The following is a 27,061-nucleotide window of genomic DNA, read 5'->3' on the forward strand; positions in this document are numbered from 1 at the left end:
ACATCCCTTTCACATTTAATCCTACACTGTCCTGGCTTTGTCTCCTCTATTCTTCACTTCACACCATTTTTCCTCATCACTTCCTTTCTTTGGGAAAGTTTTTCCACTTCCTGTGCACCATCCAGTACTTCTTGCAAACCCCTCCTCAAAAACCACATCTTCTGTGAAACATCTCACCACTGATCTCATTTGTTTAATGATTCAATGTGTGTGTAGGCTTTTTCTTTCTATTACATCACTGTAATATCCCAAGTCCCTTGCGTAGATTAATGAATGGATCCTCGCAATAGTTCTGTGAAATAGGAGAGTGTTGTTATCCCCATTGCATAGATGAGAAATAGAAGGACAGAGAGATTAAGGCCAACGTTTTCAAAAGCGGCCTCTGATTTTGGGTGCCCAACTCGAGACACTGATGGTCTTGGTTTTCAGAGGCTCTGAACACCCACAACGCCTATTGAAATCAGTAGGATTTATTTCCTAGCCCCACCAAATTCAATTCCATATTTCACCACAGAAACATACACACACAATCAATCAATTTACACCCTTACTGGTTGCCCAGAAAAGCTCAGACCTCAGATACATAGCTGGGTGGGGTCAGAAGCAGCAGGGGCGGCTCTAGGTATTTTGCCACCCCAAGCACGGTAGGCAGGCTGTCTTCGGCGGCTTGCCTGCGGGAGGTCCGCCGAAGCCGCGGGACCAGCGGACCCTCCGCAGGGAAGCTGCCGAAGGCAGCCTGCCTGCCGCCCTCACAGCGACCAGCAGAGCGCCCCCCGCGGTTTGCTGCCCTAAGCACACACTTGGCGTGCTGGGGCCTGGAGCCGCCCCTGCGAAGCAGGCCACATTCCCATTAAGTCAGATATGACATTATAGTGGGGTGGTTACCCCGCTCCTGCTCTGAAGGGTTTAAAACAGCCCTGGGAGAGGGCTGTGGCAGGGAAAGCAGCTAATAGGCTGACTGGGGAAGCAGCTGCAGCAGGGCTATGCCCCAATCAGGCCACAGCTGGTCTGTATAAAAGGCTGTGAGGCCCAGAAGTCTCTCTCCAGGCTGGGAGAGAGCAGGGCCTGACTGCCTGCAGAAAGGGGACTGGGAGTGAAGCGGGGCTGGGGAAAGCCAGAGGAGCAGGGGAGCTCCAGGCTGGCAACTCCTCAGGCTGCAGGGCCTGGTCCAAGGCCCATAGAGATACTGGGAGGTAGAAGAAGGCAGCAGGTCCGAACCCCCTTGCCTATGATGAGTGGCTTTTACACTGCAGTCTGCCCCAGGGAGCGGGGGCTTAGTGATGACTGACAGTAGCCCAGACTGAGGCAATGTGGGGATTAGAGGGTTGGGGGTTTCCCAGAGAGAGGAGACCAATAGAGACTGGTGGGAGTATTGCCAGGGGGCAGCCCCTAGGTAAAGGGGCACCGGGTCTGGGAGGGACACAGGGGCCCGCAGCAGTGGGACACCGGCATGCAGAAGGCGCTCTGACGGCTGGAGAGCTAATTACCTGAGACGACTGGCAGGAGGCGCCACAGGGGTGAGTTGCCGCACCATCACAGACATCCATGCCCTATTCCAGGGGTAGGCAACCTAGGGCACGGGTGCCAAAGGCAGCACACAAGCTGATTTTCAGTGGCACTCACACTGCCCAGGTCCTGGCCACCAGTCCAGGGGCTCTTCGTTTTAATTTAATTTTAAATGAAGCTTCTTAAACATTTTAAAAGCCTTATTTACTTTACATACAACAATAGTTTAATTATATATTATAGACTTATAGAAAGAGACCTTCTAAAAACATTAAAATTTTTACTGGCATGCGAAACCTTACATTCGAGTGAATAAATGAAGACTCGGCACACCACTTCTGAAAGGTTGCCGATCCCTGCCCTACTCTATCTACTGTTAAATTTTATTGCATCTACTGAGGGCAAAATCACCACTATACCAAAAACCAATCCAATCCCAACCACAAACCACATCCTATCTGCAAAACAACAAAATCAGAAAAAATCCCCTTAAGCAGGGACCAGAGATCTGTCCAACACCCCCTTGAAAGTATTATATCTCAGGGACAAAATTCTGCTCTAGGTTACTGGCCTTGCATATATATACAGTTTCAGACAAGCCAACATGTCAGGACAGGACAAAAATCTTCCCCACTGAAGATTTTAGACTTTTTTCCCCCCCAGTTAAGTTAATCAATATTCCTGAACTTTCCCTTTTCACAGGGATTGCAGATCCCTGCGTCTAAGGGCAACCTGCTTAAACTGAATTGGAGAGGGTTCACAGAAGAGTCACAAGAATGATTAAAGGATTAGAAAACATGCCTTGTGCATCTGTTTAGTTTAACAACGAGAAGGTTAAGGGGTGATTCGATTACAATCTGTAAGTACCTAATGGGGAACAAATATTTAATAATGTGCTCTTCAAACTAGCAGAGAAAGGTATAATACAATCCCATGGCTGGAAGTCGAAGCTAGACAAATTTAGACTGGAAATAAGATGTAAATTTTTAATGGTGAGAGTAATTAACCATTGGAACAATTTACCAAGGGCCATGGTGCATTCTCCATCACTGACAATTTTTAAATCGTGATTGGGTATTTTTCTAAAAGATCTATTCTAGGAATTATTTGGGCCTGTGATATACAGGAGGTCAGACTAGATGATCATAATGATCCCTTACGGCCTCAGAATCCGTGAATCTATGAATGAGACACAGAAATGTCTTCCTCAAAGCTCTTCTGAGCTATGTTAATTGTACTTCTGGGAAGGACCCAGAGCTCCTCCCTCCCTCCCTCCTCCTACTTTCACTACAGCCCATGCCACTGTGGCTTGAAGTCAGTGGGGACACAACCATAAGTGTGCCACGAAGAATCTAATCTGCTGAAGAAGTTCCAGTTGTGCAGGTGTTTGGATTCGCAGTTGAGAGACGCCTCCCTCCTGCCCCCCCCCCCCCCATCTTCCTCTCTGCTAATTTGCTTCCTTTAACAGCACACAGAAAGGCTGAAAGGAAAAATAATTAGAGAGAAAACTGGAAGGGACTGATTAAAAGCAGAAGCAGCAGAAGGCCTAATTCCTCAATCATTTATGTTGGGCAGTATTTGCATAAAGAGTCCATTTGGATTCAATGGGACTGTTTGTGTGAGTAAAAGTGCTACTCAGCACAAGTAACAACTGCAGAATCAGGCCCAGAGTAAACAAGCAGGAACAAAAAAGAACAGGGATGGCCTCAAATGAATCAGAGTGAACACAAGCCATGGATCAGAGGAGCCCCAAATGAGAGACTGCTCCTATGCACCCCAATTAAAAAAATGTCGTTAGCAGTTCCTCCATAAATATGCATCAAACCTATTGGTAGTCATGCCTGTCCTCTTGCTTCAGGGAACACAGACTATACCACAAAAAGAATCCCCTCATTCCCTCCCCCACCCAAAAAAAAAAATCTAGCGACAACCAACAAAGGCACAACTAAAACAGTAATGGAGACTAACTGAGCTGGAACAGTTGTTTTGATGTTAGCCAGGGAAGGGTGTGGGGTCCAATCAGAGGGAAAGAGAAACATGTTCATAGGAGACCCTGTAACCTCTCACAGGGAGAAGGAAAAATGTATGACTGTTTCTTTCTGATGAGATGGGGAAACAGCAACAACTTTATAGATGTTGCTTTCAGTGAGTAACAGCGCTGGGGGTGAGGGAGTGACAGATTTGACCACAAGGGCCTGGTTTACAACAGATGCTCACTTCTTTTCTTCCATTATAAAGCACAATCTCTCTCTCTCTCACACACACACACACACACACACACACAAAATCGGATTTCCAGTAGCTGTATTGTCCCATTTCCTGAGAGCGGTTGCTGCAACTCTCAGCACTGCTTCTGTGAGACAGAACAATTCTAAGTTTATAAATCATTAAAACAATGCATTTATTTATCGAACGTTGGCCACCCCAAAATAAAGCCATTGTCTGGCTAGAGAGCAAATCCAATCATTCTAATGAACGTATGTATTTGAAATCTCAGGGCTCATGCTAGTTGGAACTGTTTAAAATGTTTTCTGTTAGGTTTGTCCACAAGCTTCGAAAAGCAAATCAAAATATGCCTCTCAAAGTGATGCTTGTGAAACAGAACTGCTAACTTGCATGAGATCGGGGACTGAATTCAAAGCCAGGATGTTTTTGAGATCATACATTAAAGATCACAGAATAGTTATAAATCACCTCAAACATTAAACATTTGGCATTACTAACTTAAAAACGTCTCTGAAAAATACACACCACCACCTACTGGCAATTATTAATATAAATTATTTATATAGATGGATACACAGACACACACACACGTGTACATTAAAATTGATATGACCTAAAGAGGGAGCTTTATTTTTACATTATTATTTTTGTTCATAAATGTATTCCTGTGTCTGTGGCTTCCACATATTGTAACAAAATAGATATATTTTTTATGGAAACTTACAGAAAAATAGTATAGAGACAGGGCAGGCAAAATAATCTCTCTTATTGGACTAACTTCTGTTGGCAAGAGAAACTGAGCTCTTAGAACTGTATAAGTTCAAAAATTGGTTTCAACAAGATATGACCTCATCCACCTTGTCACTCTAATATCCTGGGACCAACGTGGCTACACCACCACTGCACAGAATAACAACAGTTTATTTTGAAGCTATTTCACATGTAAGGTAGCCTCTTTCATGAATGGATCAGTGGAACATCTAATTTACAATTTAAAGCCATTTTTGGGTTGTGGTGAATTACTGTGCTTAACAACAGAAAGTTGGCAACAGAGTTCAGGGTCGGACATAGTGGGCTTTATACTCTCCTCGGTTCCAGCACACTTGTAGGCATAACATTTTTTCTCCACTAACTATGCAGTAACATCTGAAATAGGAAATGGCCCTGGGAGGGGGTCAGCACATGGGAACAATCACTCTAGGCAGCACATTCCACTCTGCATGTGGTGGATGGAACACTGCTATTTGCTGCTCAATTTATTGCTGTTCCAAGAAGCACTGCATCTACCTCTGTGTCCTCTGACCCGCACAAGGTCAGATCACATGAGCATTTCTACTGCTAAAGAACTACTGGTGGTAAAGCAACTGATAGACTCTCTTGCTGCTGCCAGGAGGTGCTGTAGGGTAAGGGGCTATATGTGGATGCCAAAGCCCTTTGACACAGTTTTCACCATCTGCACCATCCAATTTTGACCTTGCATCCTCTGTCCCTTGGACACCCACACTAGCTCCCAGATTCCACGGGGATGTTGTGACACAGTAGTGGCTCCTCAAAAGCCTAACAACATTTGAGGTGAGAGCTTCTTTTCCACACTGAAACACACCTTGAGCAAACTCTCTGCAAGGTCTCTCCCTTCATCTAAGTTCAGCTTTCCAGATGGCAGCAGTTCTGACCCACAATACTCTCTACCAACCCATTACTGAGCAGAGACTGCCAATCAAACCGTCTTATGTGAGATGGTTTTATGGTTGCAAGCTGGGGACTAACTCAGATTTCAATCTGACATTAATTCACAGCATCACCTAGTCACCTAAAATTTACATATGAAGCACATATACACTATATCCCTGTGCTCACACACAAATAAGCAAGGATTAACTAAATGTAATAAGACAAACGGTATTAAAAATCGGACCACCAATTTCAAAAGTTGATTTCCAGATATGAAATCCTGATGAAAAAGCAACCATATACTTTGACTTCTTATTCTACCAGCTCTAAACAATTTATCCAAAGATTTTAGCATTTTATTTCAATCATTTTATTATTACTACTCACTCAATGTTAAGAGCTGAGTGAATAACTCCCAATGGTATATTAATGTATGATTTTTAAAAATGAAATATTTGCAAAATTATTTCTTTCATTATCCACCCAGCTCTTACGTTACATGAAGATATTCCTTGCAAATATTTGACTAGCTATACAGTGGTCTTCAGATGTGCTATGCCAATGGATGACACCCAGTAGCAGACACTCTGCTCTCTCTTCAATATGTGCATTACAAATAGTATTTTAATTGGGTTTCCAATTCATGAAAGCCGGAATGAGCTTATGAGTCAGTTTAGAAGCTGAAGTACAAAGCAATCCATTCACAGGCTGAAAAGCTAAAGAATTTGGTGAAAAAAGGATGCAGTATGGGTTTGTGAAAAATTGCTATCAGTGCTGGAAAAAATGGGAATTTATTCCTTGTGCTTAGCTATGTCAGTCTACAGTTGTGTTAAGGAATTATTCAGGTGAGCCTTATTGCAGCTATAACATTGCCTGAAATAGGACATTGTTCCAGTCAAAAACTCCATCAAGACAGGATGCTCTTCTTGGAAAGTTTTCTTCAGTAGGGGGTAATTAACAGCACCTTTAAATTATTGTGATCTTTAGATGAACTCTTTCTGGAAAGGAAAAGAATAGCATCTCGTTTATTGTGTTTCAAGGATTCCATTTCAAGTGTGCTCAATTTACATAGCAAAGGTTGGGGTTTTTTCTCGTTGCCAGCCCTGCAAACTCAGCCTGGGATCCAAGTGTTCAATGAAGTTATGTCCTTATTGCACATCACGCCAGTTAAAAGTTCTGCAGGCCCTAATCTACACATGTGCAACTCTGTTATCTTCACATCATGCTCTCAGTGTCACTTGTACAACCTCACTGATTCCAATAGTTTGCACAGGTGTAAGTGATTAGAATTCAGTAAACTTTCTGATGCACATGGAATCTCTTTCTTTCTCGGCTACGTCAGTTGTAAACAGCAGTAAAAATATTTTGCTCACTAAAGCAAGCAAATATGACTCTGAACACACAGGAGCAGCAGGGCTGCTGAGTAAGAAGGTTCCATTTTTACATAGTAACTTTTCCAAGTAGAACCACATTTCAACATTTTTGTCTCTCTTCTCTCTATGAGAAATCCATAAAATACACAAATGAAAGACTGATTCAGTGAAGGCAGAAAATGCCAGGGTGTTTTTCACTGTCCTGAGGCCAAGTGCCAAGACCCTTCTGGGACATGCATAAAGTCTAGTCACTGTATCTTTTTCAAGAGAAAAGCCATCTGTCAACAAACTAATCACTGGACGGATTCAGAAACAACTGAAAATAAAAAGCCAATACAAACGTGCAGATGAGCCTTCAGACAGATGCCTGTGATAGAAAACACAAATCCCCTCCGCACAGTATGGCATTTGGATCCAGCCATTTCTGTCTAGAGGGGGAAGCAGAGCAGTGACAATGCAAAATGATCTTCCAACAATGACCTTTTAAATCAATCAATATGATCATGGAGAGATGAGCCCAAGCCAAAGTCCTATATTCAAATACCTCCTGCATCCGCCAGCAGCAAAGCGGATGTGCTACCACATGCCATTTAGAACTGGAGGATGCTCTACCCTTTTTAAATGTAAACCCTGGCTGATACAGGACAATTTGATGTTTAGTCCCTGTCTGACAGCAGCCTTAATTAGAGCCCTATTGTTCTATGGATTTTCTCTTCTGAGTGGCTAACCCTCAGATTGACCACTGCGTCCAGTGCTAGCCAGAAGCTGGGAGCACCAGTTTCTTCACTACTCCCATCCCTTATTCCCATCTTTCCCCAATTGGAGCCTCTCTCTCTCTCTCTCACACACACACACACTTCTACCAACATCCTCTACAGAAAAGGAAAATTAACTTTATTGCCACTACTCCAATCTCTAGTGCTTTGACCAGAGCAGTGAAGGGTACACCATGGATGATCACGTTTTGCATGTGTGTAGCTTCAACACAGACCCCTTGTTTTAGATGCACTCCAGCCTCCACTTGACAAAGGTAATCATAGAAACGTACGATGGGCAGGGACCCCAATAGGTCATCTAGTTCAGTCCCCTGCACTGAGGCAGGACTATGTATTATCTAGACCAGTGTTTCCCAAACTTGGGACGCCACTTGTTCAGGGAAAGCCCTGGCAGGCCAGGCCGATTTGTTTACTACCTGCTGTGTCTGCAGGTCCGGCCGATCGCGGCTCCCACTGGCTGCGGTTCGCCGCTCCAGGCCAGTAGGAGCTGCTGGAAGTGGTGCGGGCCGAGGGACGTACTGGTCACTGCTTCCAGCAGCTCCCATTGGCCTGGAGTGGCGAACCACGGCCAGTGGGAGCCGCGATCAGCCGGACCTGCGGACACGGCAGGTAGTAAACAAATCGGCCCGGCCTGCCAGGGGCTTTCCCTACACAAGCAGCGTCCCAAGTTTGGGAAACACTGATCTAGCCCATCCCTGACAGGTGTTTTTTAAGCCTGTTCTTAGGGCTTGATGGTGCTGGCATGGAACAAATACACCAGGCGAGACACTCCCTGCCTCAAAAAATGTACAATCAAAACAGATGAAAGAGCCAAAGGGTTAGAGAAAGGAAATATTATTACCCACGTTTTACAGATGAGAAACTGAAGCAGAGCGTGGTGAAGGCCCTGATCCGGCAAAGTACCAAAGCACGTGCTTAAAGTTAAAATGGGGCTGATGTGCATGCTCAAGAGCTTTGTTGAATCAGAGCTAAGGTCACACAGGAAGACTGTAGCAGAGCTGGAAACTGAACCCAGATCCTCTCTCCTATTCCAGGGCCCTACTCACAAGACCATCCTTTCTCCTGAAAAGAGAATGTGTTTTATAAAATCAGCCAAAGTGCACTTTTGCCAAGGTATTCTCCCCACAGACCGATAATACTTTGTGAAGCAGATCCTTCAGTAAGAGAGAAAATGTGTGTGCAGTCACTTCATTTCCTGATCTTGGCTTTATATCTGCAGGTGGAAGATGACTCCAGTCATTTGAATTCTGCACCAACTCTGCTTTCCTAGTGGTAGAAATATTGAACACTGCTGAGAGAATCAGGATGATTCAGAACACCAGACCGTGCCATGTTAAATATACAATATACCTCAATTTCAGCAACATTTAAAGAAGAGGCGTTTCAGCCTTGCACTAATTGAAATCAACCTTCAGCAGTCAGAGCTTTTTGGAGAGCTAAAATCATAATTGCATTCCTAAAGGCAGCACCCTGTGTAAAATTAAATGTACTTGAGTATTCTGAAAGCTTGACTAATGCAGCAACTGATTGGTCCTTGAGGATTGCTGTAGATATTTGTCATTCAGCATGGAATCAGGTCAGCAGCTAAAATTAACTACCCACCTATCCCCTGTACAGCATGTGGAATTGCTGCTTTTGGTTCAGCTCAGCTTGGGGCCTCCCAAAATGGGTTCATTCTTACTGCGATCCTAAATTATGGATTATCAACTAATACTGACCGATACCAATCATTCCTATTGTGTGGGGAATCAGACTCACCGTCCCTTTGACTCCAGTCTGCATTGATTGGTTCTTGGGCAGCCTGCCATTGCTGTTTGCTGCCTCCTATCCCATCCCCGGTTAATCTGCCTAAGCAAGGCCTGCAAGCCCTACATAAATGATCATTTCTCTTCATTAGTGTGATTCTGCCTGCATGAATTCGATAACATATGGGATATTATCATGAAGCAGCCTATTTCTCCAATTCATTTTCTCCTTTATGAAGATTAGGAAATGTACTGCAAGTGTATTAGACACAATAAAACAAGAGATTCTACTAGAGAGTTTATCTTTGATTTAGTTTATCAAATGCAAATAGCCTCCCTTTTCCCAATAACGCTGTGCTAACATATTATAAAAACTGCTGACTCTCCCTCCTTCATTTCCTCCAGTTTATTACGGGTCTGATCTGTAATGCGAGCCACTTGCCTAGGATGAGATTTTAGTGATCAACAGAACTAGCAGATACAGTCTTATGGGAAAACTAGAAGTACAATAACTGTCTAGTCAACTCTAATCATGCCACAATCTGACTATGCATGAACATGAAAGATAATCATTTTGACTATGGATTATGTACTTCCAAAAATGTGCTTCATACCCTCTCCCCTCCCCCCGCAATTTCCTGCCTATTACGAGAAAGAGTAGATAACATGAGTCTGCTGGTGTGAGTTGTTTCCATGCTACCCCTGAACGAGCACTTTGCTTGGGAATGTTGTGGCTATAGGTGTAGTTCCACCTACCCATGAGATTTATTAATTAGTAGGCGTGTGTCTCCATTTAATGAGATGTGCATGCCCTCTACTGGTGCATGTGTGCATTTTTAAGAAAAAATTACATTTGTACACATCTAAATTGTTTGATAACATACTAACCCAGAAAAAAAAACAGGAGTATTTGTGGCACCTTAAAGACTAACAAATTTATTTTAGCATGAGCTTTCGTGAGCTGCAGCTCACTTCTTCGGATGCATAGAATGGAACACACAGACAGGGGATATTTATACATACAGAAAACATGAAAAGGTGGAAGTATGCATAACAACAGGCAGAGTCTAATCAATTGAGATGAGCTATCGTAAGCAGGAGGAAAAAAACTTTTTGAAGTGATAATTAAGATGGCCCATAGAAGGTGTGAGGAGAACTTAACCAACTTAACTAACCCAGGTAAGAAACAATTCTTCAGAGAAAGCAATGGGCAGCATGCACTGAATACAGTACATAATCATGTGAATTCAAATTATTTTACTAGTTCCATTTTGATCCAAGTTAACTGTTTTGTCATTGTTTGCGAGTAGTAGTATTTTTTTAAGCCTGGTCACTTATGCCATTATTGCTTGGGTTTGATTTAGAGGATTAAAAACAGGGCACTGTGTTACATGTTGCATGCATTTTTAAGAGGATTTTTTTGTATGCACTGTTCCTTTAAGAAGTGCATTGTATGGGGGAGCAGAGCAGAGCAAAGCCACATAAGCCTTGCACTACTGACTACAGACTCACGGGCTGAGCAGCTCTTGAGTCTTCAGCTGCAGCAGGACTTCAAGAAAACGCCTCAGCTTTCATGGATTAATCTGTTATCTAGCTACTGGCTAATCAGCAATAATTAACAGTAACAAAAATGCAGCAAGCCATTTTAATGAGCAGTTTGCTCTTTAAATTGCTTCCACCACCGAACCCAGCAAAGATGATTAGGTGTCATAAATACGACCATATAATCTTTACCCTGTACCCATCTCTCAGGCCTTTTGCAAACATTTTCATCTACTTATATTGTTAAACAAAACAAAAACAAAAGTTTAATTTTAAACAGGAAAAATAGAAGAGAACATGAGGAATCCCACTGGAATACCTCTGAAAAAATGGTTTCATGCCTCACTAACAGCAATAAAAACAGAGTGGGTGGTTGAGGCCATGGCTAAAGAATTGCTCTGGTGTAAACTGATCTGTTCATAGCAGGTGCACAAAATCATTGGCACAGTTGCCACCTGCAAAAATGGAGGGAATGGGTTAACCATAGCACACCCAAAGGGAAACTCAGGAGTGAGAGTAATTGAAGGCTGTCCGGACAAAGGCAAATTAGAAGTTGCATGAATTTTAAAAGCTTTTCATCTACAGCACTAGACTAGTAGAGCGCAATGACGATGGATGCACTGACCTGCTCCAGTGACATTTGGGTTATCAAAGGAAATGTTTATTTAGATGTGTGTCAATGTGTCCTATCTTTTTTCTTTTAGATGGAGCTACTTCCTGCTCCTGCAGAAGTGTCTGCATGTGGGCTAGAGTACAACTCCCACACAGAGGAAGAATGTCAAACAGTCATTCAGTAGTAAAAGGTACCATCTTTAGGCTTCATTTCCACTGTGGCCATGGCTAGACTAGGGGAGTAGGTCATGTTTGAAAATGTATTAGTAAGAACAATTTTAAACATGACTTTGCCTAGTGTAGACATATTTTAACACCTCTCAAAAAGCATTGGTTGGTCATGATCATCACTGGAGCCGAGAGAAAGGAGCTTAGGGGCAGCCATGACCAGATGACACATTTTGAGAAGTGCTAAAATGTATTCATACTAGGGACAAAGTCAAAGTCATGTTAACTAGCATGTTTTCAAACATGACCTGCTTCCCTCACCTAGGGTATGTCTACACTACAAAATTAGTTCGATTTAATAGAAGTCGATTTTTTATAAATCAATTTGATACAGTCGTTTGTGTGTCCCCCCTCAGCGCATTAAGTCGGCAGTGTGCGTCCACAGTACTGAGGCTAGCGTCGACTTTCGGAGCGTTGCACTGTGGTAGCTATCCCACAGTTCCCGCAGTCTCTGCCCCCCATTGGAATTCTGGGTTGCACTCCCAATGCCTGATGGGGCAAAAACATTATCGCGGGTGGTTCTGGGTACACGTCGTCAGCCCCCCTCCATGAAAGCAATGGCAAAAAATAGTTTCTTGCCTTTTTTCCTGGGTTACCCGTGCAGACAACATACCACGGCACGCATGGAGCCCGCTCAGCTCACCGTCACCATACGTCTCCTGGGTGCTGCTGACAGACACGGTACTGTAGTGCTACACAGCAGCAGCTTCTTGCCTTTGCAAGTTGGCAAAGATGGTTACCAGTCATACTGCACCATCTGCTGCTGTCTCCTGGTTGCTCCTGGCCGGCCTCAGTGAGATCGGTCGGGGGCACTTGGGCAAAAATGGGAATGACTCCCCAGGTCATTCTCTTCTTTAAGTTTTGTCTAATGGAGATTCAATCCTGCCTGGAATATCAGGCAAGTCTACTAAAGAACCAGAGAAGCAAACGGCCGCTCTGGGTCAAAGCCCCAGACATCCCGCAGAAATGATGAGCTACATGCCATTCTAGGGGGTGCCCCTACAACTACCCCACCCATTGCTTCCCACCTCCCCCACCCATCCCGGGCCACCTTGGCAGTTATCCCCCCATTTGTGTGATGAATTTATAAAGAATGCATGAATTTGGAACAACACTGACTTTATTGCCTCTGCAAGCAGAGATCAAAGTGGGGAGGGGAGGGAAGTTGGCTTACAGGGAAGTAGAATGAACCACCATTCTGCATTTGCTCAGCCTATAGTTGGACTACTCCTTACTACTGTCCAGGCTTCATGAGCCATGGGAGCAAGGGGTAGGCTGGGGTAGGTGCGACCGCGCGGTGCTGCTGACTGGGAGAGCAGCCTGAGGCTCAGCTAGTGGTTTTAAGTCTGATCCTGAGCTTAGTATGAACATAACACTTAACAGCACTATTGTTTGTACCACTCTCTACTAAAAGTCAGCAGCAAATCAGAACACTCATTGCAGGCATAAAGCTTGATATTCAGAAATAACAATCCCACTATTTAAAGATCAAAATAAATTTTTAAAATGAATTTATTGTACTTAATAATGAGGACAGATGGATAACCCTGGAGAATAAAATCTTTATATCTACCTCGCAGCTGCAATCTGAGCATTAAGAGCTGCCTGTTTACCACCTCACTCTTGTTCTGCTATCACATCTAGAAGTGCAAAAGTAGTTTGGTATCCATGTCTATTCAATTATATTATTATTGGTATTACAGTAACACCTAGAGCAGTGATACTAAGACCTCAGGGATTTAGGAGCCAAATTAGTGATCAACATTAGCCAAAAGAACCACAGTAGTGTGAATTCACTGTTTCATTTACTGTAGTTCTGTATATTCCTACTTAAACAGAATGACAAGAAATATGTAGTTTATATAATAATTAATAATTATATATATTATTCTCACAGCAAAATGACTGACCAAGAATTATGATTTTCTCAACTACAATTGGTTAGTAACATAGTAAAAGCATCCCGATTGATTAATAAGAAAATCACACAATGTTTTAGTATCATATGCTGCAAAGAGCCACTTGTGCCTCACAAGCCTTGGTCTGAGTATCACTGACCTAGAGGCTCCGACCAATTTTGAGGCCCCATTGTGCTAAGCATTGTACGTGCACATAGTATGAGAGAGTCCCTGCCCTGAAGCACTTACAATGTAAATAGACAAGAGCATGCATTCAAGTCTTGGGCTTCTGTATGATACTATCCACTAGCATGCCAATTAGTGCTGATGTGGCTGTGGATTTGCAACATGAAAATCTGTCTCCTGGGAACCAGATTTCACAGCTAGTCAGCAGCCCTCAGATAGGGACTCTTTTAGGCTACTTCTGGCTTTTTGAAGAGTAAATGTTTAAAAAGATGATTAAAGTATTAAGTGAATCATGCAGAATAGTCTGAGGAAAATAAGTTCATTTAGTCTTGCATAATGCTTCTTGTAACATGCTTAGGTATCTCTGGCCTCTGGGAGTCAAATTTTCCACTGCAATATTAGGAAGTTAGTTGGGCTGGCTATTGAGTAATAGGGAAATTGTTTTCTAGTTTGTGCCAGCTTCTTAATCTTCAAGAGAACACAGACTTGTCAACAACTCTGAAGAGCCTGTTGTAGTGAGATGCAGCCATAAGAGTTATGGGGACTCCTGCAGGGTGGGACTGGGATCAGGTTTGTGACGCAGCAGTACTGTATGTAAAAAGAAAGTGAGAGGAATATGAGGAGGGGGATTTTTCAAAGAAAAACTGATGTTGTTTTTAATGCTGGGCTAAATGAAAGAGGCATTTAGGAAACTTTAACAACAAGACTTGCAGAATGCAAGAGAATTATTCTATTGTAGGACTAGCTAGGAGAGAGAGTGAGTGTGGTATTAGGAATAGTAGGAGAGCTTAGAAAAAGCCACCCGGTGAGCAAGTTTGTTATTTAAAACACCGAAAAAGCTTTCAAAGCTAAGGAACCGACCGTAATTAAAATAATCAAAAGTGTGACTTTTAACTAAGCCTTCATCTCCTTCATTGCTGCTTCAAGAAGCTTCTTATGTCACTGCAGAATTGAAGCAAAAAAAGACATTGCATATGTCTTATATTAAGGTGATAAGCCTAAGGGAGAAGTGATATGGTGCAGCTTTCCATCCCCAGCTAGCTGCAAAAATCTAGATAATTCCAAGACACAAGGGATAGAATTTTCAAAAGTGCTCATCATTGGCCTCACTGTTCACTGGTAAAACTCGCATCGACTTCCATGGGAACAGAGTCAGGCCAACACTGAGCACTTTTGAAAATCCCACCCAAAGACATTCTAGGTATGTCAAAGGAAGGATTTGAAAGTGATGGGATCAGAGGATCCAGAACTACGTGGCTCTCCTGGGCCATCTATTCCTGCAGTGCTACACATAAATTGGGGTCCTGAATGGAGGACATCCTCCATCTCACATTTAGGATGTGTGCTGGGATCCTGAACTTGGGCCTTAAAAGGACCTGCAGAGGTGTCAAGGAAACTTTTAAAGTATTCTATCCATAGAGAATTCTGCTGCTCATTTGCAGATTACATACTCTGCCCTTTGTGAAACATTTGCATGAAAGCATGTTGGTTTAAGTGTTCTTGTGCTCCTGTTGCCTGAGGTCATTTGTGATCTAATCATGACTAAAGCAACCAGCTGAGAGGTGACAGACAGATCATAATTACGGATGGGCCAACAAGCTTCTAAAGCTTCACAAGTTTGGTTCAACTTGGATGCTTATTCAACCTTAGAGAGAAGCCTGTGGAGATTCCCATTTCTCTCTCTTCCAGGCCTGTGACATGATATCCTCAGCTTGCAGAGTAGGTTTCCAGCCCCGCCCCCTCACCTCTGTGCACCTCAGGATCCTGCTCTGTCTCCTCTGAGGTGCTGTGATGCTACATTATGGTTCACAGTGCAGATGAGGGTATAGCTAAGCTAAGGCTCAGTGCTTTATAAGTACTAATAATACCAAGCTCCAGATTACATCGGAAATATCTGGATCTGGAAATACCAGGGACCCAACACTGTATCTTTCCAGGTAGGTGAATGGGGGAGCGAGAGGCCAGCAGGTAGATCAGCCAGCCATCAAACTGAGAAGGAGCTGAACTTGGAAGGGGAGGATCAATTGTCTGGAGAACAGGTGAGAGGGTAAATGAGAGCTGGAAGCAGACGGCTGTGTGGACTGTAAAGAGGAAGCCTGAGGCCTAGTAAGGAACCAAAGGAATCAATCCTGAGCCTTATAGGTCAGAGGTCCTCTCCAGAGATCAGAGAAAAACTATGTTCAAGCTGGCTCTACTGTGATGGTGCGTCCAGACCTACACATCAGCTCTGCAAGCGAGGAATACAAACAGCAGGGTCAGATGAGCTCAAAAACAAAGATCCTGTTTTCAGCAAGTATTCCTAATAATAAGGAGCAGGGCACAGAAAATGACACCAAAGCAGAATGGTCTCTAAATGGAATGTTTTGCTGAGTTTTCCATGGGTTGTCAGCAGCTCTCTAAATAGTTCAGCACAGCCAAAAAGCCACAGTCCGACTCCAGCATGAATGCAAGAAAGGAAGGTTCAGCACAGAAGTCTGAAAAGGGCATCCCTGAGCAGCTGCAGAGCTCTAAGAAGTCAAGTGTCCAAAGGATTAAGATTTGATTTTTGACCTATCCAGTGGTTGGGGATGCAGAGGTTGAGGGGGCACGTAGGGGAAGGGAGCAGAGCCTGAGGCTTTGTGCCAACCAGACAAGATGCACATAGGGACAGGAAAAAGGAAACCACAAAGCTCTGCAATAAACGCTGGGATTATTAGTGGGGAGGATGAGCCAGTTCAGATGAAGTGGCCCCAAACCTTTTTTTACAAAATTCAGATAGGGTTTGAGTTTCAAAAACATACAAGGCATTTTTTTTCTCCTATAATTTTTGCACTTTTTGGTTTTGGCTGCATCTGGATGAAAAAGTGCCAAAATACTGCAAGGAAATCTGTCTGTTCTCACAGCATTTCATGCCCAGCCAAGAGGAGGAGGAATCAGGATTCTCATGAGAGTTTCCAGGCCAGTTTTGCAGACTCCAGAGGTCAAGGTAAGGTGCCAGACTGTTGGGTGCTGCTGAAAACCCTGAGCCACTGGAAATGTGCTCATCGGTAGGTAAGAGGAGAGAAATTGTAAACACAAAGGGAAGAGGATATAAGAAAACAATGGTCTAACTGGTGTCACTAGAGAGGATACTGGCTTCCTGCTAGGAATGTGGAGGGTTAGTTCCGGAGGGTAAGCCAGCCTGACCGGAACTGGTAGAAACAGCTGAAAATTGAAAATAGGGATGTCACAGCTTGCTTGCACAACACAGAGATGATAATGTAGCCTCTGAGGAAACTGGGCACTGTGCTGTAGTTCTGGGGAGCTCTACCCAGGGAAAGCTTGGAGGTGCATACTGGGACAGAGAGCGAGATAAGGGAATTTAGAACATGACTGATGGATGAACATCTGCTCAAGCAACTTTCAAGTGCCACCAGTTTTTTATATGGAGACTATGACATCATACAATGAAAGGATTACCATGTACATTAGCTCCCTCACCCTACTTACCCAAACTAGGGGTGGGACTACCAGAGGACATGGTAGGGTCTCATCTAATCCATTGTAAGACACACACTTCCCCCCCTACATTTCTGTGACAAGAATGGCACCAGGACAGGTTCATGGCTACATAGAATTGTAACCAGTGACAGTGACCAATCAAAGCCTGAGCCAAATGTCATAGAAATGCAGTTCTTTGCTTAAGACAACAGTGGTGGAGTGAGAAGGAAGCTGTAACCAATACACGCGGCACAACGGATTTGAAAAGGCGACACCACATTAAATTTAAGAGAGCAGCAAAGTGTCGTTTAGTTTTACTCACACCCTTCCCCACACACCCTCACTCTTAACTTTTAAAAAGGGAAAAGCGTATGTGTAGAAGGAAAAGGGAGAAAGTAAACCTCAGTCATATTCCCACCCCCATCTAAAGGTCAATGGAAAGACACCCATTGATTTCCAAAAGCGTTGGATTATGCCCATCCATTTCAATAAAAACAGTGCAGCAATAAGGAAGGAGTATTGCAACAGTAGCCACGACAGGATTGAAGAGTGTCAGAGACATTTGAAAGGCAACCCAGAAACACCAGAATTGCCCCAATGAAAATTTTACATTATGACCCTGATTCGAAAAGCTTTAACATTCACAGGACCAGTTGTGTCAGTAAGTGTTCGCAGGGAGCCTTTGGCTGACAGGCAAACTGGCTGTTCTAATTGTGGGTACATATGTGACTGTGGAATGGCTTGTGAGGAATGTGGAAGCACAATGGACCTCAGTTATTTACCCTCCTTGGTCCTTTCCATGCCTCTTCCTCCTCCACCCCAGAGACAAAAATATCTAGCCATTGCTTTGACAGAAACAGAACCACACAAGCAGAACCATGCAATGTTTGCCTTTTGGTGAACTCCCCTGCACGATACCCCCCTTTTCCAAATCCCATGCTACTTTCTTTCCCCTGTTCAGGTCTCCGATTCATGATAGTGGCTCATGGGACAGTGTATGCAGCTCGGAGTCAGGAATTGCTCTTCACTGTGATGTAAAACCCAGACCAAGTCACTAAATAAGAATAATTTCAGCCACCCCATTCCTGCACTCACTCCAGAATCCACCGGTCAGTTCTATTGGTTTAAGAAAATGACATTGGGGCTATACAGCTTCTGGGGGAGCTGAGCAAGTTTAGTTAATGTAGTGGTAAACATGCCAGGAGATGCTGAAGGCTTGTCCGCAGTAGGGTCCGCCACGAGTGCTAAGAGATCAGTGCACCTGAGCCAATGGTAGCCTTCGTAGGAACGGTTTTCTAAAGTTCCCTAGCAGAGACAGGAGTCATAGGGAGAGGCATGGCAGGTGCTTTGTGGGAATCAGGGAGAAAGAACAGGTGTGGACTTGTTACTGGAAGACAAGGAAACTCCCAGTGCAGTCAGACAAGGAGCAGAAGCAGAGCCTCCGGACTGTTTTGGTTTGTGTGTAGCTTGTTCATCTTTGCTTTCCTTTTCCCATGGTAGCAGAGCTTGCATATCAGTATCATTCTGACATTCAAATCTGGTCCTGATATTATTTTGTTGTTGTATCTCAACTCCACAGACTAGCCCTGACAAGATCTTAAAAAACGTTATGACAATTCTAAGTGCCAATAAAGCGAATGGTGAAACAATGCTGAACCTGTCACACAAAAAGATCTGAAGAGTAGCTACAAGGGCTTCTGTAGCTATGTTTTTCCTTCACAGTTAAAAATCTTAGCCCTTTGGAATAGATTTCTGTTCTTCCAATATACCAAAGAAGCCATCCATTTAAAAATATTTGCTTAAAAAACACCCCAGTAAATAACCAGAGAAGTCACAACGCTTCCCAAATTTTAGATATTTAAAGCAATGATAATCTTTCATAGACTATAGCCTTATAGACTTTAAGGCCAGAAGGGACCATCACAATCTCTAGTCTGACCTCCTTCACATCACAAGCTACAGAACCTCACTCACGCATTTCTGTATTAGGCTCATAGTATCTGGCTAAGTTACTGAAGTCCTCAAATCCTCATTTAAAGACTTCAAATTACAGCAAATCCACTAATTACTCCAGTTAAAACCATGTCCCATGCTGCAGTGGAAGACAAGACCCTCCCCCCCATCAGGGTCTCTGCCAATTTGATCTAGAGAAAAAATCATTCCCAACCTCAAATATGGCCATCAGTTGGACCCTGAGCATATGGGCAAGACCCACCAGGCAGACACCTGGGAAAGAATTCTCTGTAGTAACCCAGAGCCCTCCTCCTTTAATGTCCCATCTCTAGCCACTGGAGATATTTGCTAATAGCAGTTGCAGGGGGGGCACGTGCCATTGTGGGCAGTCTCATCATCCCATCCCCTCCATAAACTTCTCAATCTCATTCTTAAAACAAGTTAGGTCATTTGTCCCCACTACTCCCCTTGGAAGGCTCTTCCAGAGCTTCACTCCTCTGATGGTTAGAAACCTCTGTCTAATTTCAAGCCTAAATGTATTTGTTCATGTGCCAACATTATCCCTTAACTTAAATAACTCCTCTTCCTCCCTGGTGTTTATCCCTCTGATGTATTTATAAAGAGCAATCATATCGCCCCTCAACCTTTTTGTTAATGCTAAACAAGCTATGCTCCTTAAGTCTCCTCTTATAAGGTAGGATGATCAGAGGAATGGAGAACCTAGTAGCCCTTCTCTGCCCCTGTTCCAGTTTAAATTCATCTACTGTAAACATGAAGACCAGAATTGCACAAGGTATTACTGATGTGATTTCAAACCTCGGTGATTGTCATGTTTAAATAAGAAATGTTTACAATGGAAATTGTCAGCTCAGTCCCTACTACTTGTCAGTGCCACTTTCATCAAGTCTCAAGGAGTATGGAACTCAGACCATTTCTTCTTTAGCTCCATAAAATCTCTTAAACAGAATGCTGAAGTGATAAATGCAATAGCAGGCATGCTGCTAGCAAGAGACTGAAAACGGGAATGAAGAGGTAGCCAGGTTAAGTTTAGCTTATGGGGTGTTATGGCAAACACATAGCACATAAGAAATGAATGTGAAAGAGCACCTCAGAGTGAAATGTGAAAGCGTACAAAACTCCAAAGTACTTCTAAAGAGAACTAAACCCAGAATCAGTAGAGCTAAAAGAGAGCTCACGGTGAGCTATTGAGAGGCACAGGAAGAGTGGGACTCTTCTTTCAAATGTCCAATAGATGGGATGTGAAGAAACTAATAAGTAATCAAATGTCAGTGTCCAGCAGAGAAGCAAGCTGACATCTCACCATAAAGCAAAAAGATGACGACGACAACTACAATACAATTCTAAGCTATACAGCTTGAATATGGATGTTATAGGAGACACTGACTATCCCTGTCATGTAAATGGTTTGGGAGATTAAAAACACTGAAGAGCTATATGATAACAGGGAATGAACAGTCATTTTGGAATGTCTCCATGCATTTTTAACGTTTGGGTTTTTTAAAAGGTGTAGAATTTTTGTAAAGGAAGTATGATATTGTGATAAACTATTCAGAGGCGTCGTGTTCATTATGTGAGGTGTCATCTAACAACTCAATTGCCAGAGATGTAGAGCACTCTCCAGAAGGTGGCATCTGAAATGTTTTTGAAGATGGACTCCTGAGTCTCAGATATTGTTCAGAGTGCAGTGGGCTTATATATCAAAACCTGTTAGCTGGCCTTCACTGAAACACGTTTCAACCTTAACTTTTTAACAAAGTTTTTTGTTTAGGAACTTCCCAGGTATTTTGAAGAAGTGTTAAAAGTTTAAATCAGGTTGGCATACAAGATCCACAGGAAGGGGTGCTCTGCTCTAACACATCCTAAGAATCTAGGTTGGGTTCCCTTCCTCAAGACTTTGGCAAGTCTATTGGAGGCATGTGCATGAAACTGAGGGCACAACCATGATTGGGGGATGGGGGCGGTGGAAAGCGATAAGGACTGGAGGGGTAGAAACATGTTTTATCAACACTGAACATTTGGAACACCCATCATATATAATGTAGCAAGTTTTAAGTGTTTGAAGTGTAACATAGTTCAAGACTCTGCTTTTCCCAGTTCCCTCCATGCTCCACCCCGTTTGCTATACCCTCTTATATTTGTCCCCACACCCAGTCTCCTGTCCTCCATCTATGTGCCTGCTCCTCCTACTCCCTCACCTCTGTCCCACCACAGCTCTATGCCACCCAGTTACCAGTCCATGTCCCTCCTGGTCTACTGCACATTTCTCAGTGCTCTCTACCTCGAAGACACCCACCTCTCCACATATTCCCTCCCTCCAATTTCCTGTCTTCCGTCCATACTTCTCCACCTCCAGCTCACTCCAGAAGCTGCAGCAGCACAGTCTGGAGTCAGTAGAAGGGAAAAGCATGTTTATAAACACGTCTGCATATGCATGTGAAAATAGCTCGGTATGAGTTAAGGCCCCAGTGTTAACTACAGGTAACAGGAAAAGCAAGGAGAAATGAAATTAATACTGCGTCCTGTCAACACACGGAATGCACAACCACCACACAGGGCATTTCTCCACCCTGGTCAAACAGGGAGTCAGAACCAGAGATGGTCCAAGAAAAGAACAAAACAATAAACAAGGGATGGTTTGCTTCGGCCAGGGTGAAACAAGCAATCATTAGTTTACAGAGTTTTCAGCAGCATTGACCTTCACTTTCCCATTTCGTCCTTACTTTCTGGCCTTACTACAGACTGGGCAAATTCAAGCCCAAGCTCCTCCTCTTCCCTTTGTTCAGCTTTCCCTCTTTACATATCTCTGCCCTAATAAGCATCTAGTTAATTGCCTTCCCTGTTTACAGTAGTATATGGGGAATGTGCACCCATCACAACTGTATGTATTATATACATTTGCACTTCTCCCTCTGCCCAATAACATTAAAAAGGCACTTCTGCTGAGGAACATCTGTGGAGTTTGTAGCCCAAGCCATCTGGGAGACTGGGAGCCAAATAATCATGAGGAAAACTTTGAAAAGTCAATGACAGGAATGTATTTCAAGCACCACATCTTTTAAACCCATTTGCTGATTTTTTCTGAGCTTCCCCGAAAAATTCTAACCCGGGGTGAGATGTGACATGTTCCATTTAGAGGGACTGACTTCTTTTTGAAGAAGTTGTGGAAGAGGTTTGAAAACTAGGTTTAGCTTGGGAAGCTAGTTTCAACCTTAACCCTGGTGCATTTACCACCATTCCGCAAATATGCATTTCTGGTCACCAATTATGCAGAATACAGCATTACAAATATGTAACTCTTTTAGATGGTAAAGAGCATACAACTCTGAAGGCTCAAGGTTCAGTTATAAAATTAGGAATCTCAGACATTTTATGTATTGCAACAAAAAAAAAAAAGGAGCGTGAGAGATGAAAATTCATAAATGATACAGATAATGTCAGCCTGGGCTTTAATTTTCAGTTCTGCACAGATGGTGAGAGACAAGGCCACAAATGGATATTACAAAAATGCATAAACAAACATTTGATTATTTCCCCCCACTCTGAGCATAATGAATATATGGAATGACTTTCCAGGCATGCTTGTTAAGGGAAAGTCACTGCATTCATGACTGCTAAAATAAGGGCCAGGACTGGGAGACAGACCAAGGATAAACTATACTTAGGTGTCGTGTTCATTATGTAAGGTGTCATCTAGCAACTCAATTACATTAAAGATATAGTGCACTCTCCCCAAAGTGGTACCTGACATGTTTTTGAAGGTGGATTCCTGAATCTCAGATAATGTTCAGAGTGAGGTGAGCTCATGTTTCAAAAACGTGTCTTGTCTTTCCCGCAGACATTGGGAAGGCGGTGACCATGGGATATAGGCTATAAATGAGGGCTCTCTTAAATGGTACTGATGATCAGGTACTTATTAGAATCGTATAGCTGACATACCATAGTGGAATTGTTTATTGTATTTATGTATCCTGAGTTTTAATATTTGTAAAAGTGTCCACAGCATCAGTTGGACACTTGTTATAACTCAAATGCAGTAATAATTAATTAATATGCTGAGTGCCTTGCAGTCACTCCATAAATTCCTTATTGCTGTAATGATTTCTGCCAGTGCATTTAAGCCTTGACCTAACTATTACCCTCTAGTGGTCTGAGAGCATAGCTTATATTTATGGGGATTGAACTTTAAGGACTCCGTTGAACGCAGGCCATAATAAGACAAATATGTAATGCAACTAACAATCCACCAGGGAACTGAATTGAAGCCACTAACACTTCAGCCAGCTACGCAGCTGAAGCAAGGTTTCAGAAGATACAAGACTAATTCCCTAAGTGCTAAACCACTCCATCGTCCTAATGTATTTCAATCAGAGATTGAATAAACATTTTGGCCACCGGTTTAATGACATATACATCTAGGAAAGAAATAGTTAATTGACATAGCAGATGATGGAGAATATTTCACCAACCTTCCTAGAATACGACGGCTGGTAGGCCTTTGCCAGCAGCAGCTGCAGGCTAGCTTGCAGTCTGATCCCTAGCTCAGCTGTCACATTACATACTGGGAGACAAGGAACCTCTGCTAGCCTAACAGCTGTCTCATTTAATGGATTGCCCAGTTCACTGCCTCCAGACATCATCAATTTTTTCCTACTTAAATCCTCTTTGCACACTTCAGTGTGGTTTCCAGTTCAAACCTGCCTTGGGGGATAAAGAAATGGTCAAATTCCGGACTCTCTCTGCACAGGCTAGAAACAACATCCTTTTGTTCTGGCACTCAAATTTGAAATCAGATAATCCTATAGGTGATCTTAACGGATCACAATTCAGAACTTTCAGTGAAAGCCGTTATGATTTGATAACAAGCTTCATATTCATTTCTAAATGGTAAACGTGCACAAGGAAAAGAGCACTCTTTGACTGAAGGACACCACAGATTGCAATCTTCCTACCCCTATTTTTGTTTCCTTCAGTGAAAACACAAAAACTTGTGGATGAGTGCTGAAACACAAGACTAAGTCAACTCATATGCATAAGAGTGAGGCTCTTATCTTCATCATCTTCTAACTGTGCTAGGAGTTGGGTAAACAAAGCCAAGGTTAGAATTCTGCTCTGGCTAACAATAGAAGCATGTGGTGCTTTTCAGAGGATGAATGCCAGTTTCTTACTGCAGGTGCACTTGTGGTGTGGCCACAGGAGGAAAGCAATAACTGACATCCTTTTCTATTCAATTCACAGTCAAAAGAGTGTGTGTAATTTAGTAGTTGTCTAGCTGAAGCTCAGCACATATGGTAGCTGTTGTATGGCAAAGAGAAAAACAGTACAGTACTTAAGCAAGAAAGATGATGCTCTGTGTATTAACTCTGCGCTTAAAGTGGGCTCCTGCCCAGTTTCTTTCTTGTTTAAATCTGTGTTCAAACGTGGGATAAGGACACAAAACCACATTTCCTGATATCACAATTTACTGTTTTCTTTTACCTATTCCTTTTGTCTCCTCTTTATTCTATGAGAAATCTGACATGTTAACTCGCATATAACCCCCTTGGGAAATGCTAAAGATTAGAAGTAAAAGTAGTTAGAGAGAGAATATGTAGCCAAACACAAACTACAGTTTGGTTATTTTCCCAGAGCATTCTCCCATTTTCCTGCAAATGTGGTGTTCTAAAAAGCCTTCATCTTTAGCTTTACCCCTGGATGCACAAGTAGAATAAAAATGGCACAGATACTTTTATATGACCTGGGGGAAAGGAGAATACAGTTTTGAATGAAAATGTCTGCATTCATTAGGAAAATCTCACTCACTTTGCTTTATACTCATTTTGTGTGTGTGTGTGGGGGGGTACCTACTATTATTTCCTTAAGAATATGAAAATAATATTTAATATATCAAATACCAGATAAAGCCATTTTAAGCAAGGGGGTGGGCAGTGAAAATGATGCAAAGTGATGCAAAGTGAATAGTGAATTACAATGGTTGCAGATCTAGGTGTAGTTCTGGTTTTGGGGTATTGCAGAATAAGTTAACAGATCAATTCAGTGCACACAGACTCATAGCTCCTCCCCCCCCAAAAAGGGGGAACTTATTTTTCTTTGATTTATTCTCTACAACTGTTTTTAAGATCCTCAATGGAATGATGGAGCGGTGGCTGAAATGAGGGAAGAGGAAAAAAAGGATAAGGAGAAAGGGGAGAAAGGACAAGATGGGAAAAGAAATCTCCTTTGGTTTTAGGTTTCATTACATCCTCAAACTCAAACCAGGTTTATCAAAAGGTTCGTGAACTCACCAAACTTGAAACTGATTTATGGCTTGGGGGTGAAAACCAGGCAGAACTGGGCAACTGTGATCACTTTTAACCAAAATTCTGGAGTTGTGAGTTCACGTGTACCCAGCACTACCAGTGCATAGGCCCAGATTAGCCAATGTGCACTCGATGCACTTACACAGGGTCCTCATCTCAGGGGTTCCTTGGCCACCAGATCTGGGTGGGTAGCATTGCGAACTGGCACATGTGGTTGCAATGCCACTCAAGTTGGGCCTGGCTGCCCTGGCCCCCCCCACGACAGAGGGGTGACCAAGCCAAATTTCAGTGAGGGCATTGTGACCTGGTGCACGGGCTTGCAGTGCCGCTCAGGTTTGGCCTGGCACCCCTTCATCATGACAGGGGTGGGCAGCCAGGCCAAATGTGAGCCAAAGTGAGGGCTTCCCCGCCCCCCCCCCCCAATTTCCATAATGCATCACAATTCTTTAATCCCACACAGCCAATGCACACCAGCTCCAGAGATGGGAACTTCCACCCTTCACGCAGCAACATTAAAGCGCACTGGGTGAGTCCACAATTACACCATCAGCGTACATAGAGGCATCTGCTTACAGTATATATTCAATTTTTGCCCATTTTCCCGTCATTTTGAACAGGAACTAGATCATGTTAATAAACTCAAAGGGATAGAAGTGAGCCTGAAATCTAGTTAAAAAACAGTTAAAAGTACTTATAAGCCGTATAGCTGCTCCTGAGTCTCTCTCTGTCAAGTTATAGTGGCTTGCAATCACATTTTCCTATTTTTTAAAATGCTTTTCTCTTCCTTGTGGCATGTGAAGAACCCATACAAACAAAACAGGAAACTGACTGAGTATTCAGGGGAAAGAGTGAAACTGACTATACATAAAGTGCTGTCAAATGCACAAAGTGACCTGAAAACGGAAGAGAGAAAAAGGTTTGTTTCCTCTAATCTCTTTCAGTTATAGTAGTCTCAGTTGTTGTAACAATAGTAGGAAAAACATTTTCCGACATAAGCACAAGACGCTCAGATACTATGCTAATGAGACCCATATACGTAGGTGAGTAAATAGACAACTACACAGACATTTCTAAATTGACATTGCCACTTTAAGCATTTACTGTTTAATCCCAATACATGTGAGAGGTAGGGTGACCAGATGTCCCGATTTTATAGGGACAGTCCCGATACTTGGGTCTTTTTCTTATATAGGCTTCTATTACCCCCCGTCCCGTCCCAATTTTTCACATTTGCTGTCTGATCACCCTAGTGAGAGGCGATTTGGGGAATCTGTCTATGTACAATTTATGAATTCTGGTTGGTGTTGCAAAGCTGTTTTTATGAAATTGTTACGTCAGGGAATGCCTCTCTGGGGAATCCACCATTTGCTAAAAGGAGCTGTAGCAGGTGCCTACCACAGACTAGGGACAGGCCAATAGAGTGTCCTTAACCTGAACAACTGTGTTCTGACCGAATAATTGGTATACTAAGAAGGTTGCCTAAACAAGGAAACCAGTTCAATCAAGTTGATCTGCAGGGGCCTGGTGAAGTGGAGAGTGAAAAATCCCCAGCAGCGGAACAAAGAAACC

General features: G+C 43.0%; 2 long non-coding RNA genes across 2 annotated transcripts in view; one reads left to right on the forward strand and one right to left on the reverse strand.

Moving 5' to 3' along the window:
* Positions 1-27,061, reverse strand: part of LOC120373080 — a 50,830-nt gene that overhangs the window by 8,589 nt on the left and 15,180 nt on the right. The gene's annotated exons all lie outside the window — the stretch shown is intronic.
* Positions 25,930-26,401, forward strand: LOC120373081. Its single transcript, XR_005585362.1, has 2 exons — positions 25,930-26,018; positions 26,293-26,401. It is a non-coding gene; the product is annotated as an uncharacterized LOC120373081 (long non-coding RNA).

The sequence above is a fragment of the Mauremys reevesii genome, linkage group 10, assembly GCF_016161935.1.
Source record: "Mauremys reevesii isolate NIE-2019 linkage group 10, ASM1616193v1, whole genome shotgun sequence".
Lineage (NCBI taxonomy): Eukaryota > Metazoa > Chordata > Testudines > Geoemydidae > Mauremys > Mauremys reevesii.